This window comes from Vidua chalybeata, chromosome 18 (genome assembly GCF_026979565.1).
Source record: "Vidua chalybeata isolate OUT-0048 chromosome 18, bVidCha1 merged haplotype, whole genome shotgun sequence".
Classification (NCBI taxonomy): domain Eukaryota; kingdom Metazoa; phylum Chordata; class Aves; order Passeriformes; family Viduidae; genus Vidua; species Vidua chalybeata.
The window spans coordinates 2,639,542-2,657,035 of record NC_071547.1 but is presented as its reverse complement, the minus strand read 5'-3'; the positions used below and the strand labels follow the sequence as shown (position 1 = coordinate 2,657,035).

General features: G+C 43.9%; 1 protein-coding gene across 9 annotated transcripts in view; it reads right to left on the bottom strand.

Moving 5' to 3' along the window:
* PITPNM2 (phosphatidylinositol transfer protein membrane associated 2) overlaps positions 1 to 17,494 on the bottom strand; it is a 125,732-nt gene that overhangs the window by 98,021 nt on the left and 10,217 nt on the right. For 8 of the 9 annotated variants that reach the window (XM_053959311.1, XM_053959317.1, XM_053959310.1 and 5 more), the window contains one exon: positions 13,225 to 13,324. The exons of the other annotated variant lie outside the window; for it this stretch is intronic. The gene's annotated coding sequence lies outside the window, so the exon portion shown is untranslated. The remainder of the gene's footprint in view (positions 1 to 13,224; positions 13,325 to 17,494) is intronic. 9 annotated transcript variants of the gene reach the window in all.

The following is a 17,494-nucleotide window of genomic DNA, read 5'->3' as shown; positions in this document are numbered from 1 at the left end:
GCTGAGAAAAGCAGGTTACTTATACAGGAGCAGATGTTTTCAGCATCACCACTCACCTATCCATTATCAGCCCCCGAACAACAGGGCACAGGAGACTAATGAACAGCATGAGCAGGAAATACAGAGATGAGAAGCAAGATTTAGAGAACAAATAGTTCAGGCACTCTTGTATTTTACAGAAGGTCATTCAGTGGGCCTTTATACTTCATTTATCAAATTAGATCTGAATTGGTGCAGTCATCCTGATTCAAGAAACCATCGCACATCTTTTCCCTTCAAAAGGGGAAATAAACACTTTATCTCTAAAGCAGTTTCCATCAGAAGATCTCCGAGTCCTTCCCTGGCACTTTGCCTCACAAAACCACCCAGGCAGAGCTGCCTCCCCTACAGCCAGCCCTCAGAGGTGCAAAGAGCTCAAGTGTTTTGCCTGTAATGGCTTAGACCAATCTAAAATCCACACCCCCTCCCCCGAGATGCACCTGACTGAGCCAATTATCCATGTGCTGCCCTTAACCAGTGGGATTTTATAGCCTCTCTTTTTCTAGTGCTTTCCTTGTCGCCATAAACATCCCAGTGTTTGCTCACAAGTTGTTCCATTAAAAACAAATGTGCTGCCACTCCACGGCTGTGGAATTTGCTGCAGAAAATCATCCAGAGAACAGCCCTGCCTTGCCAGCCACCTGCATCACCTCCCCCTTTAACTCTAACCCAGAGGCACGTTACAATTACATTATTCCAACTAAATAAAATTATTTTCCCCTGTTCCAAGACATAAAACAACCACATTATTATGGCCATTGCCACTGTGATTTAGTAATTTAAACAAAAGACACACACAATGATAAGAACATAGTAAGTAGTACAGCACTTCATTACAGCTGGAACCAGTATTTATGACCACTGAAAGCAAAGATGGTCGTGAAAATTATATGCCTAAACCCGTCACTTCAAAAGTACAACTTAATCATATAATGCTCAGCACAGAGGTTTCAAAGACACTGGTGATCTTTTGTTTTTTTCCAGGGTGAAGAAAAGCCCCGAGAGACAATAAATCGTTGAAGGTATCGGTGGAAGCGGCTTACTTACGAAACGGGATTTGCAATGCAAAAAGTGACTCAGGAAGCATCACCCTCACACACTGCACCCTTCCTCAGGCTGCTGCTGAAGGACCATCTCTCCAACTGCCCCTGCCTCCCCCAGAGCAGGCCAGGCACAGGGACAGCCACCCGGGGCCATGGGAAAGGGCTCATGTGCTCTCAGAGCTGAGATGCAGAGCAGTCACTGGAGAGCTGCAAGTGCTTGGAGAGCTCCTGACCAGGCTGCACAGAGAAGTTAATCTGGTAAAAATGCTCTGGACGTGTAGCCACAGCCCAAGTACAGCTCTCTGCCAAGACTGAGGACAATACCTTATTAACTAAAATTTAATTATATCCACAAACATACATTTCTAGCTGAGGCTTACAGCCACATCTCTGTAGATTTGTTTGTTCTTCTAGTGTCCTGTTAAGAAATGAGTTTCATGATCACTTTCATAGCCCAAAACACACATTCATCTGGTATTAAATTTACTTCTGTTTTGTTTCCATAGGAATTTTGCTGGTTCCATTTTAATTAATTTATGTCAGAAACAGACAGCACTTCACAAAGGACCCTCTAATCAGTGGCTATTAAGGGTGGGCTGCAATATAGTTTCTTTGTAACACTGGTCAGAGTATTTTCAAAAGGCAAAGCCCAGTTTTAAAAAAGAAGCTATTATCTCCCCACCAATGAGTATGGAAATTAAGGAGCACTTAATTATTACATTTGCAATGCTCTGAATTAGGCAAGATAGATTCCCAACAAGTATCATTCCCTGCAGAAAGAATAATCAGGCTACTTGTAATATATAGACCACGTTTTGTGGTTTTAAGAGAAATTTTGCAGGAAGAATGAGTCAGCAGCAGACAAGCAGCCAGGTCTCTACAGCCAACCAACAACCATGACATGGGCTTCAGTGGGGAAAGCCTCACACCTCAAAGACCCAAGCATGAGGCAGCCCCACTGAAAGGCTGCCCACTCTTCCCAGTAACCTGATGGCCAAAGAAGCCACACAAGTAGCTCCAAAGGCTTTATCTCCTCCTATTCTCTTTCATGTACATTAACCATATGCTCAAGCGAAGAGCACGGGCTCCATTCCAGAGCAAAAGCCAAAATTCAGTTAATGACACCAATCTTTAAAAGCCAGCTGAGACTGCAGAAATGGCTTATTCAGAATTTTTTTCTTTCTAAAAGCTTCCATGAACTGTAATAATGCAACTATTGCAGGCATTAATTTTTTAATACAGAAACATTTATTTATGAGAGATCTGCAATCAGCTTAATCTCCGAAAGCTCAACGTAGTTTAGCCCCTGGCCAGAGTTACTCCTGTGCTTTGACATCAGGAAGCAGCATCCCACAGCTCAGGGTGACTGGGAATAGCCCAGGTAACACCTCAGCAAAAGCACCCTGCACTCCCCCCAAGCTCCTCTTTGATACCAGGCATTGATAAGGAAAAGAGGCAGATTCCAGAGGCAAGGAAAGCTGGTAAGTGGAACAGTCAGGGTGTGTGTAATGGCATGGGTGGAAGGAGATGGATAATTGACACTGTCCCTTAAATCAGCATGGCAGGGAGGATTATGAAAGGTTGGTAGTATGAGTTACCAGATCCTGCTCTCGTTCAAAAGGAAGGCCAATGTCAGATGGTCACAGCAGCAGCACATCTGTGTCTCTGCTGGGCAGAATATCCCCCTGAGCTGCCAGCAACATGGGTTTGGCAACACTGGAGCCACTTGATTTCAGGCAACTGTGATATTAAATTAATATATTTATTTGCAGTAGAGGCAAGCTCATATTAAAAGAAAGGGAATGGCACAGGGGGTATATTCAGAAGAAGCAGCTATTAAGACAGCACTAAGATGTGGGGAGGGAAGCTTTCCAGTGGTTTTGCTACTTTGTCCCATCATGATTTCAAAGTTTGAGTAGTCAATAAAAGTATTTTTCAGGTCTTCAAGGAGCAGATCCCCACAGTGCCTGGACTCTGTCTGCTACAAGAGACAATTCAAATGAAAAGTGTTGCCCTGTTCCCAAGTATCAGGATCCTGGTTCCTCTTCTGCTTCTCCTTTATCACCAGTGAACAGCCATGGTGATAACAAGAGGAGTGAGTACAGCTGTCTAGAGAGATGGCAGGTACTGCCCTGAACATCCCACAAAATTAAACACAAGCTTTGCCAAGAGCACAGAGCCAGAGCAGAAATAAGAACAAGTGCAACTTTTGTACCAACAGGAGCTCAGGATCATAAAACTGCTTTCCTGCTGCCCCACCTCATGCACTTCCTGCCACCCTGTCCAGGGAATATGCCTTTTCCCTGATCATGACCTGCAGAACACAGCCATCCACTCAGACACGAGCATAAAGAATGTCCCAGCAAAGTCACAGTGCTGGGACAGTCCCTCCCCTCAGGGTTATTGGAAGTTCAGCACTGCTGTACCCACCGTGGCCTTGAGCAGGGACACCCTCCGTGCCCTCCTGCTTCTGCCTCCTCATGACAAAATCCCTGGTACTGGGCCAAAACTGAGCATCCGTGCCCTGAGAACACAGGGAAGGAGAGAACTGCTCACCACTGCCTCTGAAACAACACAGATGATGTCTTGCCTATTAAGCACACACAGAAAGAGGAATTTGAGCCTTTACATTTGTCATTGCTGTATCTCTCACTGAACCCCGGGGAACACAGCCAGGTGCTCAAAGCAATGGGCACCACAGGCCATAAAGGTAACGTGAAACTAAAGACAAAAGGCTCCAGGAGCTTGTTTCACATGCAGAGAGAGTTCCCAGAAGGAAGAAGAAATAGTATTTTGAAGTTCACCTAAAAGAAAGGCATCAGACAACTGCCCAGGAGACAGCCAGCTGCCAGCTGTTGATGTCACAAGACTTGTACTATCTCTGCCACGTGTTCTTACCCAGGAGGCTCACACTGGGGCAGGAGTGCTCTTGGGTACCCACCCCACTGTCCACACAACTGCCCCTCAGCTCCACAAACCACAGGGACACCTTTGGCTGTTGCTGACGAGGCCAAAAAAGGGTCATGAGGGCTCATGCAATTGTGGAGAACTGAGAAGCAGCTGGGCAGGACCCTTCAGGATGCAGGGAAGCCCCTGAACCACTCAGCCAGGAGCACCTCTGCCCACATCCTCCCTTTTCCATTTCACAAGGGGGTTCCTCAGTGGCACAGCTGCTGATTAAAGCTTGCACTGACATCTGAAGACTCAAAGGCAAATTAAAATAACCCTACACTTCTTAATCCAATTCATGCTTTTTTAATGACTAGAGTTCCTATCATGTGGAAAGCATCTCTCGCAGGAAACTGCTTTGACCACTGCTGTTCATAAAAGTAAAAAGACCTGCTAATGCTCTCCAAACTTCCCACAAAAGTATTTATATCAGAACCCCTCTATTTTTTTCCCAACAATAATCTAATTCATGTGACTCTTATCTCAACTATGAAACAGCATGTTAAATCCAGGATCACAGCTCATTTAGATAAATGGGATTGGGCACATCCAGCGAGTCATTGCTGCTGTGACATTTCTACTATTGACAGAGTTATTTCCAGGCCCAGCGTGGGCAGGGAACGGGGAGGACTCTCACCCTTCAGCACAGCCACTGCCCCTCGCTGAGAGTGCACAGAAGAGCCAGATTTTCTCAAGGGACTCTACCTGGGTCTAGTCACATGTTAATAAACACTCTGGCAGCATTTCCCAGAAATAACCTTCAACTGTTACCTAGAAACATAATCCATCAAAATAAACCTCAAAATAGTAAGAAACGAAGAGAACTTTTATTGGTAGGCTGCTTTCTAGCTATATATACAAAAGAATTAGTGGACAATGTAGTCATTGATCAAGGGGATAGCTCAAATTAATTTCAAGGTTATTTTCTTTGTTCTTTTATAAACACAAACAGTATTTTTAAAAAGTTTCCTTTACCTCACTCTTTCCTACCCTCTGTGAGCTCTTAGGAATAGAGCTGAACCTCATGGGCCTCTACAGGACTTGAGAGTACCCAGTGGAACCCAAGCACTTAGCAGGTGATGAGCTGAAGTGAGTCTAGAGCTTAGCAGTTAAATCATCCAGAATAGATTAAAATTTCCCATCAAATAAATTGAAAGTTCTGCTTCAGCACTGAACAGTTCCCCTTCGCCCTACAGCTCCATCTCCACACTCCTTTTTAATCTGAATAAATACAGATGGTATTTGCCTATTTGCCTCCCCTTCTTTTTCCTTCTATTTTTTTAATTAAAAAAAAATACATCCTGCTGGGATGATGCAGGAACCACAGTCAAAGGATTTTCTTTAGGTACTCGGAACAATCCTGATCTGCATATTCTGCATATTGATTTCAACTCGTAACTCTTCATAAACAAAGCAGGCACATGAGTCTGTCAGTTCATGTGCTGGTGAATCCTTCTCCCCCCTCACAGCCCCTGCACAGGGATTAACACACACAACACGCTGCCTCAGTAGGAACTGGAATTTCCTGGAGTTTCCACTGGAGCCTGTGAAGCTGAGATACCATCACATGTGGCTGGGGTTCAGCCAGGTTATCTCCCTGATAACCTCCTGCAGCCTGGGGACACGTGTGCAGCGTGACATCCACGCGCCGAGGGAGACCAGACTTGGCTGTAGCTCATCACTTCCCGAGTGCCACAGAGAGGGAGCCAGGCTTGGTTCACAGGGATGCCTGTGCTCTGTCTGGCTGCATCCATAACAACGAGCTGCTGCCCATTTACAGCTCCCCTCCTTCCTGAAAAATTGTATTTTCAAGCAGATGACACGCTTCTGATTATTAAGAAAGATCTCTGTATGCCCCAGAAATTAATCATTTCTCTACTCTGCTAAAACTCATGACAATGTAGCCTTGGCTCTGGAAAATTAACTGCTATAGGTCAGTCACAAAGATATGCAATTTAAAATTTTCATACATTCTTTTTCTCAGGTAGAATCCTCTCTTCAACCCTTCTCTGCAATCATCAAGGTTTTATTGGAACTGGCATAAATATTCAATCCATGCTGTTCATCAGTCTGGTTAGAGAGAGATGGTGGGGGTTCACTTCAAGTCCCAGGGCAGGTTCTTTTCACACCCACCAAATTTTGCTTTTAACCTCAGTAAAAGCAGGGTTAGATCCTGAACAGGTCCACCCACAATGACATAGGGGAGCTTGAAATGGATGAAGAAGACAATTCAACGAAAGAGAACTTCAAAGCAAGATAGTTTAATCAGACAAGGGTGTATTCTATGCAATAAAATAAGCTAATCACCTTTACCTGCATTACAACAAGTATTTTTTACTTCCAAAAGTCCTTAAGGCTGCAGAGTTTTCAGTTACCTTTTCCTCCTGTTTCCTCTAGGATTAATACTCTTCCTTAGCACTCTGCTGCCAGCTGCTTCACGACCTCTCTGGATATCATGAATTAAATTCTTGGGTTTTCTGACTTTTTCCACCATTAGAAGGACATTTATCAGGTTAAGCCCAGATTTCTTTCACTGCTTTACCAGCAGAGTTTTGGATGACTAATCAAAGGACTGAATATATTTTAAAGATTTAATTCTCCCTTCACTATTTATACTAGTCAATGTCACTATTCTGGCTTTTCACTGCAAAAACTTTCCAACTCAAACTCCCTTAAAACGAACATGCTCTCATAAGCAGACAAGTGCCATTTGCTCCATCTTGCCCTCCCCCAAGTTAGCTTCAGCTGTCACCAAAAACACAGTAAGCATTTTCCTCCTTGGGAACTATGTGTTCTTGCAGTTATATTCAATGGACCAGAAGAGTCTGGCATTGGAAAAAGAACTATCTGATTTCTTGGACTCACTGCAAGAGAACCTGGCTTGGCCAGGCACAGTTATAACCACCAAGGATTCAGTTTAATTAAAGATACCGTGGGCAATGAATAGTGGCTGTACAAAAAGTGATCAGGCATTCACCCACCTCAGATACAGCTTTGGGGCTCTCACTGCTCTCTAAAGGGTGTTTCTTCCTGCAGTTATAAATACCAGTGAGTAAAACACTCACTTTGTACGTTAGTGTGAAGATTTTCGGAGTCACCAGCTACGAATTGTCACCACTATTTTAGTAAACAGAAAGTAGTCAACAGCTCTTGAAAACCTTTCACATCTTCACCTTTCTGAATTCAGTGTGTTCAGATCTGAAAGCTCGTTTTTCAGCTTAATTCGGACTCAGCACTTAAGATAATATCTGCTATTTTTGCCATGATCCATGTTGCCTTTTTTGATCTACAATACCTAGAATTTCTATTTCTATGCCCAGTTCTAAGGAGGGAAATATGCCCTGAAAAAGCAGCTGCACTTTAGATCTACCCTGAGATACTGAACCTTGCAGTGCTCCTTTATGCCAGGAACTGCCACATTCAGATGGCTGATCCTTGTGTGGCACTGACCCAGACATCACAGAGGATGCAAGGAAAAAGTACAAAAATAGAAAACACATTTAAACAATCTTCCTAAAACCTGCTCAGGGCAACAGATTTTCACAGATAATTCTACATTTCCATCTTCTGCCTCGCCATGTGCCAAGCCCAGTCCTCAGGCACAGACAGCTTCCAAGCCAGTGAGGTTTCCACCCAGGCCTGCCTCTGCCCTAAGTGCCCTTCTCTCACTTCATTAATTGCCCCTTTCCATCACACTATTAAGACATGGTAAAAGCATATCTGGAACACATCTGCAGCCTTCTGTCCCCTCCAGGAAGGGCCCAGCATCTCACTGGAAGGCATCAAGGAGAATGGAATCGAATGTCAGGGTGAGTTGCATCGCATCTGCTCTATGCTGTGCTCAGGACAACCTTCTCCAAAGAGCTTTTCCAGGAGAGGTTGTTCATCAGGTCTTATTTTTAAAGAATCTGGGCCAAGTCATCCCTGCTGTAGCTTTAATGACGTCAATGAGCTACAGCAGGGGTGAAATTGGGCCATTATTTTTTATGTCCATATGTCCTGTGCCTATTAAAGAAAAAAAAAACGGGAAAAGAAGATCAAGGAAGAAAAGTTATTGAATCAAAAGACTACCCGGTGCAGAGATTAACATCTAGATGTGGAATGTTCCTCTTTTGTTCCTGCTGTACATCATAAATATAACAGTTTATGGAAAAAGAAATACTTCTGCAGCGTCAAGGTACAATGTGAGTTCTACAGTGACAAATTATATTCACATTTTGTATCCTGTTTTGATAAAAAAGCCAACAGAAAAAATCATTACCAGGAAAAGGTCTCTTCAGAACTCCACTAAAGTGAGGGACACAGTTGCCAGTAAGTGTTAGTGTCTCCTCTCTAAGCCAACATTCATCACACCCAGCATATCACCACCAAGTAGGAAAGCCCAGTGGACCTTGTCCTGAGCTCGTTTCTTACTCAATCCAAAACACGATTATACAAATACCAAGAGAGAAAAATATGCTAAGGTTAAGCCCAAGCGGTGTTTTCTGTGAGTACACACAGCCTCAAACACCAGCACGAGAAGGGACACAGCTGAGGAGCCCAAGCCTGCAGATGTGGGACACCAGCTGTGAACAGCAGCAGTACCAGCCACGATTCTGTGGGATTTTTCGGAAGGCTGAACTGCACCACTAATGCTGATAAAATGTGCAAACAGGTTTCCCACCCCCCACGCCCCAGTCCACGGGGCACTGCCCGGCTGCCAACGCGACTCCGGCTCACCCGACCGCAGCCAGCGAGACCTACAACCACAAATTCTCAGCTCCACACTGAAAGCCCACTTAACTGACATTTAAGAGTATGAGTAACCATGTTCAGAGGGACACAGGTAAAATTACTCACCCACACGCCTATAGAGAGTCAGGCTGAGGTACCTTTTAAGGCAGAGAGCAACTGCCCAGCAACAGCCCCAGATCACAGGAGCTGGTGGATGGGGCCTCTGCTTTGTAGGTAACTTTTATTTCAAAGCTTTACAGAAGATTCCTTTGAAATCTTTGACCCTAATTATCCAAGTTGCAGCTTCAGTCAAAGACTAAGTCCCCTCTGCAAAGGCCTTTTTTCCAATTGCTTCCCCTCTGCATTAACGAGTTCTTTTTCCCACAATAAGCTACAACAGTTTGAGGTTTTGTTTTTGTTTTTATTTTTATTCCTCTCCTCCCTCCTCCTCTCCCATTCCAGCTCGGGAATCAAAATAACTTGAGATGGAAAACGTGTGACCTCCCAAGCCTTTATTTACAGTATCACAAACCACAAGGGAAGGTTCTGTCCAAGTTTTCCAGCTGGAATGGGAACAGCAGGGAAAAAACGTGCCCTCATTTCTGCAGCTGTGATATTTAACACATCACAGGGGAGAAGGGTGGGAAGGAGGTAGGAGAATTAGAAGCCAGTAATGATGCCAGGGAAATACTGGATGAAGCATCTCAGCCACACAGGCAGGTCCACATGATGACATCTTTTCTCCTCAGAAATAAACAGAGCTTTGTACATGCAACTGTAACTGCAAAACCAGTCTGATTCAATGGCATTCCTTCTTCACTTCTACATTAAACCAGACTGTAAAATAAAGAAACTTTTTGGACTCCACCTAAATTTGTATCAGTGCTGTAATGATCTCTCTTTATGCCACCATTCCCCAGAATTATAACAAAGACTTTGTCAAAAAATAGAAGCCTAGCAGCAACAGAATCTTCTTCAGATATTTAAACAGCACAGAAAAACAAACACAAATGAAGGAGGTTTAGATCTGTAGAAAGTTACTTGCAGCAGGAAACTGTCAGTTAGTTTGTGGTTACAACCACAGCAGCATCACAGCCCTTTCCTCTCAGTTAAAGACATATGTCCAAACAGTTCCTTGTGTCTTGTGTTTCTATTGTAAAAGGAGGAAAACCACCAAAAGAAAAACTCACCCCTGTTTCCATGAGAAATTTCATAGTGCCAGATTATACAGGAGACTCTGTATATCCCTTCATTTTGAAAAGGGATCCTGCTGTACCTTTGCAAACATCTGTGTCCTGGCAGGTCTAAATGGGTTGACCTGTAACTCTCTCCCACCTTTACAAGATCCCATTCTCTTTTCCTCACCTCTCAGCAGCTCCCCCTTCTCCCAGCCTGGCACAGTAACAAGCCAACCTTTACACACTGAGACAGGGGAATGTCACAATTGTGCTGCTCCATTATGCTGCCAATCAGGGTTTCTTTCCTTGGCAGTACAAAAGCAGCCATCACCCAGCTCTCTGCAGTGTTCTCCCCTTGATCTAACTCTTTAACAGTGAGTTTTTCAATCCAGTTGATGAAGGATCCAACATGAAGACAGATTTCTCTGCATTTCATCTCCACAAACTCACCCCTATCAAGGGGTTTGATTCTCATGTCATGGATCCCACACTAAGTCCCCTGGTAAGTACAAGGTGCAGAAAAATAAGGTTCAGGTCCATTTTGTGTCCATATAAAAGGACATAAGGCTCTGGAAGGAGAAAAGCTGGTCACATCACACAGCCAGGGGTGGAAAATCACAGCCCAGCATGGCACAGGGACAGGTGCTGCAGGCAAGGCAGGGAGTGTTGGAAGGACAACAGAAGGAGGCAACTGCAAAGCAAAGTTGTGCTTCCTTTTGACAGGACACAACATATTCCTTCAGTGGTGTTGCAAATTGCTTAGAGGGGACATCACTTCCCCAGGGCACAAGTCCCCTGTCCCCAGCCTGCCTCATATCTTCTCAGGCACCCTTGGGTTCAACCTCATCTACCTTCCCCTCTTATTATCCTCCTGCCCAATGTCAACCTCTGCCTCTTCTTACAGACAGAGAACACACATCCCCATCCAGGCTTCTTGCAGCCACAGGAGCAGTGGAAGCACAAAAAGGCAGCAGAGTGCCCAGGACAGCTGGAAGTGAGGATGCTGAGGGACAGAGCAGCAGGTCCCTCCCCATCCTGTATCAACACCCTCCATCTCCTCATCACACTGCATTCCCCCCTGGCTGCCTGCCAGCTCCCACAGCTCCCAACATCACCAGCACACACAGCTCACGTCTGCACACACGTCCCTCAGGCTCTGCTCACAGCAGGGATTGAGGACACTTCCCTAGATTTTGAAATAGTTCTATGCAAAATGGATGATTTGCAGAGGAGCATTCTCCCAGCGTTCTCATTCTGTCCAGCAGTTTGGATTGAAAGCCTTCAGGTCTGGAAAAACAAAGGGCTGCACAGCAATGCTGGCAGAACAGAGGGGGAAGTTACCCAGTGCTTACAGCATTTTCCTGGACATGAGCACTGGACTCCTGGACATTTTGTCTCCATGAGTACTGCATTCCCTGACAAGGTTTAAAACCCATTACTCTCCCTACATTCCCTACCTGCCAACTCACAGACATTACTCCTCTCTGGTGATGCAAGAGCAGGGATTCATTTTCTTGTGAACACCGTTCTGGAGGCAATTTCCCCTCACCTACCCAGAGAATTAATGACCACTTGGGCACTTGATCAGGCCTGTAAAATCCTTCAGGAAAGCTAAATGAATGGAGCCCCAGCCTTGGGGCAAAGCAAACCCTAAGCTCTGCCAAGGATTGCATTTCTTCTCTGCTGTTATGGCTAACTCAGAGAAAAATGCTCCCTCTACAACAGCCCGTGGGGGAGTGTGTGACCTAAAACAGGAGGCAAAGCTCTCGGGATACAGATGTTCCTCCTCAGCACAGCAGCACAAACTTACATGGCAATTAATGCCTCTCTGAGAATAAACTCCTCTGTTAAAGCTGCTGCTGGCAGCTTTTGATCCCAGAGAGACCTGGCCACAGCTCCTTTGGAACTGCAGTGGGCAGGCAGGAGCTGCCGGGCTCTCTCCTGAGGAAATCAGGTATTCCACAGAGGGACAAGACACAGCACTGGGAGCAGCCTAGCCAGCCTGGCACTGAGCTCTGCTAATCCCAAAGAGAGGCTTCAGGAAGGAAATCGACCTGGAGAATGGCAATGAATTCACTGGGAGCCAATTAAGGTATTCAAATCACCCCTAGTTTTCAACAATTTCTGATAAAGATACTGCATGTTAATGCAGAGCTGGTGTCACTGCAGTCTCAGTGTAACTGCTGTGACCCTGAGGTAGAAACCCAGAGAGACTGAAAACATATTTCAGTCTGCTAAGTGAACAGTCTCAGATCCAAACTCATTTATTCCTTCTCTTCCTCTCAGCAATTTGTTGCTCTTGAAGCAAAACCTGACTATTGTTAAGTTTTAGTATCGCCCCAAAGAAACACTTGGTGAAGTCAAAAAGACCATTTCTGATAAAAGGGAAAAAAACACTTATGTGCTGAGCAATGTACTGGAGGAAAATAAGATGATGCAGAACTGTGCAATCAGGCTAAAGGCTGACACCCTGTCGACCAAAAAACTCCAGCCACTAATTTTGTAGTGAGAGTTCACACTACAAGATACATTTCCAGAATTCACACAAGAGGTTTGGATGGAGCTGGACACACAGAGTGAACCCCCAAGCAACGCTGCAAAGGTTACAGCATAAGGGAGCAGCAGGTACACACATTCATAAAAACACCATCTCTTCACTCTTCCTTGTTAAAAGCCACCACGGGTAACTGCTTCCCCTTCCACACTGTTTATTGGAAAGTTCTGCATCTCATGTAAAACAAATTTAAAGTTCAGAGGACAAAGAAAGGTAGAAATTACAATTTGATGTTAGTAAATGAGGCTGTACTACTGTTTATTCCAATACAAATAAATAAAATCAACAAGGTTAAGATTTTTTTTTGAGAAAAAAAACACACCCAAGATTTAAATTAAAAATTATATGAATTGCATATCCTGTGCAGCCATTCTCCCTTTTAATTTATTTATTTGAAATATTTTAAGGAGAAAAGGATGCTGACTAAACAGAAAAAGGCAAAGAGTGTGAGCTTTCTTTCAAAAGAAGTTTATTACCAATGCACACGTCTATGCAATTTAAGCCAACCATGTCCTGTGACTGCCAAGCTCTTCTCAAAGAGCTTCTGCAGCCATTCTCCAGCCTCCATTTTACCACATTTTCCCGAAGCACTTATTCAAGTGGAACCCAAACTAAGGTTAATCTCCTGTCACCAACAGCAAGTTAGTATCCCTCAGATAAATTACCATTCTCCCTAGTAACACCTAAATGTTTTTTTCTAACCCAGAAGAAAAAGAACAGCCATCCAGCTGAAAATGTCAGAACCTACCTTCTGCAAAAAATCTCTCTAGATGATTCTGAATGCAGGAGGGAACAAAAACAGCATTGCTGAAAAAGGATGTCAGTGTTGGTCCACATGTGTCAACATCCTAGAAAAAGACAGAACACAGTTGCTGAACTGCCATGCCCATGGGAAATCAAGAGCAAGAATAAAGCTGCATTATTTTTCCAGTTACACCATGCTAATGGCTCTTATGCAAACAATATAAAGCTACAACATTTTATAATTGCACATCAGAGTTTCTCTGCAGACATCCCTCCGGTATGTCAGAAATTCAATACGTGATAGTAGGCGGCAATGAGCACCTCAGGGATTTAAAGTGTGTTCCAAACCATGAGTCATCGTCATCTCTAACTCATGGAAATTAAGAAGGGAAAAAAAGAGAGAAGAAAAAACACATGCGTTGCACTGACCACTCTCACGTGCTCCCTCTGTACAACACTTCTCCTCAAAGCATCTCCCTTGTAAACTCGGAGCTCGGTGACTTCCACGGAGGAGACACCACAGACAAACCCAGCACATCACAGGGTCTTCCAGGGAGCCCCCAGAGCCTGGGCAGGATCCCTTGTTTGAGGGTGGAAGCAGAGCTGGAGCTGCCCTTGTAATCCCACAAATCCTTCCACAACTGGAGGAGCAAGGAGACAGCAGCTCCAACAGGGAATAAAGACAGGGCTGGCGAACCAGCAGCACCCAGGAGGGCAAACCCAGGTTGGGAAAGCCCAGGCACCCCATTTACACCCCTATTGCAGCCACCTGCTCTCCCCCAAGGCTGATTTTTGTCAGGAGGGCTGAGGGCAGAAGGAACCTGTAACACTGCCTGCAGAGCAAGTTATTTCTTTACTCAACGTTCCAAGCAGCCCCAGTGCCTTTCTAAGGGATTCCTTTGGGCAGTCTCATCTTTACCTCCAACCACTGCAAACTGGTTTTAATGCTGGGGTTTTTTAAATATGGTTTCAATGCTGCTTTTAAAGCAGCTGGGTTGCACTTCAGGGCACACGCATGTGCTCTCCACTCCCCTCTCTACTGATGATCTCCCCAGGTATATCCAGGTTCCTTTAGGTCTTTTTTAATGTCTTTTTTCTCCAACTAGCAGCCAGATCAGAGCCAGGGCTCTCACAGCACTGGTCTAACAGGGTGATGGAGCAGGGAACGTTGTTGTTCCCACATGCTCACATTAAAACTGCCTCTATCTCACTGAACTGCCCATCAGCAGAAATATCCCTTTCCCCTTCAGGTCATGAAGGGCACAGTTGTCCTTCCCCGTCCTCCTTCCCAGCAGCAGGGGCTGTGTTTTACACTGGAACATGCAAATCTGGGTCTACAACCACACAAATAAAAGTACATCTCCTCGAATGGGACTTGGATCCGAGCCTCAACACCAGCACCTGCTACCAAAGCGTTACACAAAAATAAATAAAACATCAATACACTCTTGTTCCCTCCCCTAAAGAACCTGAAATGTTTGGGAAAACTATCAATACCTTTAGCTGCAAACACTGCTTCAGTTAACATAAATTTATGTCTTGCCAACAGCTTAAAAAACCGCAGTAACTGATCTTCACTCGTGTAACTTCTAGCACAGCAATTTAAAGAATATAATAGTGCTTGCACAGGTCAGATTCATCCTGGAGGAAGAGCAAATGCAAGTAACGGTTCAGGACCATTAATCTCAGAAATCTCACCAGGAGCAAGCAGCCAGACAGCTTAAAAATATATTTAGTCCACAAATGCTTATTAACGTCATTTGCTGATTCACAGCTGAGCCAGGCACATAGAGCCCAAATGGCATTTCTGCTTTCCCAGGCTGGGTGGTAATAATATTAATATTAGTAATAATAATAATAACAATAATAGTAATAATAATGTTGAAAGTGTTCGGCATCAAGTTGCTTAACCTATCTCAAAACCTTCCATGATGCATCTTTTAGATTGGATGTGTCAGAACTGGAAACCACAGGTCCAGTCTGTGTCCCTGTGGTTTAAGATCTGATCCGAATTTATCTGAAACTGAATCTTAAGTTTTCTTTCCTTTCATTGATTATTGATCTTGCTGCCAACATTAACACAGTCAGGACCAGAAGATAAATACAATTAATTCTTCAGGCTCATAACAAAACAAACACTGAAAATCACCACTACTTTTAAAATTACATCCTCTTTATAACTGAAGAAAAAAATATTTGATGATTTGATACCTGTGCCAGTATGCTGTGTGTGTACTTTGGGGCAGAATGAACCCATTAAATCCTTAATGAATGCTTTAAATAAAAATTCTTTTCTTAAAAGGAAATGTAAAGTGTTTCTTCCCCTACTGTTACATACAATACAATGATGCAAAGCCCAAAGGACTTTCCCTCTAAAGCAACTATTCAAATCTGTATGATGGAAATATATTTAAATACAACATTTTAATCTTGCTTCGCCTTTGAATTTTAAATGCCTTTTAATAAAAGCAAGTATTTCATTAGTCCTTTTAGCCATCCTACCATTATGATTTGCAAGTAAACAAGAATCCTCACATTACCTTCCTCTTTCAAAGGATTCAGTACAGCTATGTAGTTTTTAACTCAATACACATCCAGTCTGATTGAGCCTTACCAATTTTTACAGGTTATATAATAATTCATTCCTCAAGCACACTGGGATTTGTCCATAGCCATTGTTTCCCCATTTTCCACAAGCAAGACAATCTCTGTAGGTGCTAGATATGCCAGCCACCATCTCCCAAAAGAACCATCCACTACAACCTGCACTTTGGCAAATAAATTGTAAAAAATTGAGTCAGAGCAGGGCCCTGCTCTCTCTGTCTGGCTTTGCTGAGCAGGGAACAGTTCCCAGAATTAGCAGGGCCTGGACACAGGGCTTCAAAGGGTTTCAGAGTTTGGGTGAGGCCAATCTCAAAGCCCCCCAGGGTGAGTACCTGCAAATCTGGAAGGGCAGCCACAAAGCCTCCTCCAGTTCAGAAAAACCAATCTTCCTACCTCCTTTATTCTTTTTTGTTCTGGGGTTGGGTTTTTTCCCATGTTGTAGATTAGGGAAGGAGGACAAAAGTTCTTATTTTCAGTGACAGTAAGTCTGTAGCAATTGTTCCAAACAGAAAAACTTTCTCTGTGCACTTGTTAATGGTACTGCAATCAAAAGTGATTAAAAGCAAAAACATTTCTGTACAAGAGAAACTGAAAGTATTGCCTCTGGGAAAACAGAAACACTGGCCTTTTCTCTGCAGCAAACACTAAAAGTAATAGATAATTAATGTAGCCTAGGACATTATGACATTTATGAAACATGTTTTCTGGAATAATCATAAACAATTCACCTTGACTGAATTCCCAAGTCATCACTTTTTAAAGTCACTGCAGTTTGCAGAGGCCTCGCTGATGCTATTCTTAATTTACTTATTTTTAGGTGTGAGAACAGATTACCAAGGCAAAATTTAAACTTAAAAATTGTCAGGTTTTCATCCTCTTCTATAATCATTAACCCTGTCTGCATTTCAGAAACATTCTGTGCTAAATGGAAATCAATTACACAGTTAAAATTGCTTTTGCTTTAAAATAAAACGTCTGAAGTGTGGGAGGATTCAGCATTGTTAAACAAGGGGCACATTTCTCCAAACCACCAGGAAAAAGCAACGCAACAAAAACACAGAAATGTGAGTTAATGCAAGAGCTCCCAAAAGGCTGCAACAACATTTTTATTATGGGTGATTTGCAAAAAGGAACGTTACAAACTTCCTCCCTTCCTCGAAAGGCTTTCAGGGAAGCACCTGGGCACTGGAGCAGCCCAGAACCGAACCAAAGACCACCTCTGGTTCTGGAGCAGCACGACAGCTCAGCAGCACCCGAGGCACAGGAAAACAGACCACAGCTATTAATAGACAGATTCACATGTAAATATATTTTGCAAAGAGGCAGAGGTGCCACACGGCTCATTTTTAGCACCAATGTTGAAAACACCACATTGCACTAACAGAAGTGGCATTTACCTTCCCATGGAGGATGATTAATTAATTATAAGATGCTTTCTGCTGGCTTCTGAAGGCTTCTCTGCTGAACTGATGCACTGCACTTCACTTTCCAGTCCTTCCAGGAGGCAGCACCGCTGCCACCACTAAATCACTTTATACTGCTGGGATGGGCAGAGCTCCCTCCTCACCATTACCTGGACAAACACACCTGGTGACAACTCCAAACCACAACTCACCAGCCTCGGGACCAGAGCCCTGCCAAGCACAGGCAAGAAAAAGGCTTCTGCAAAG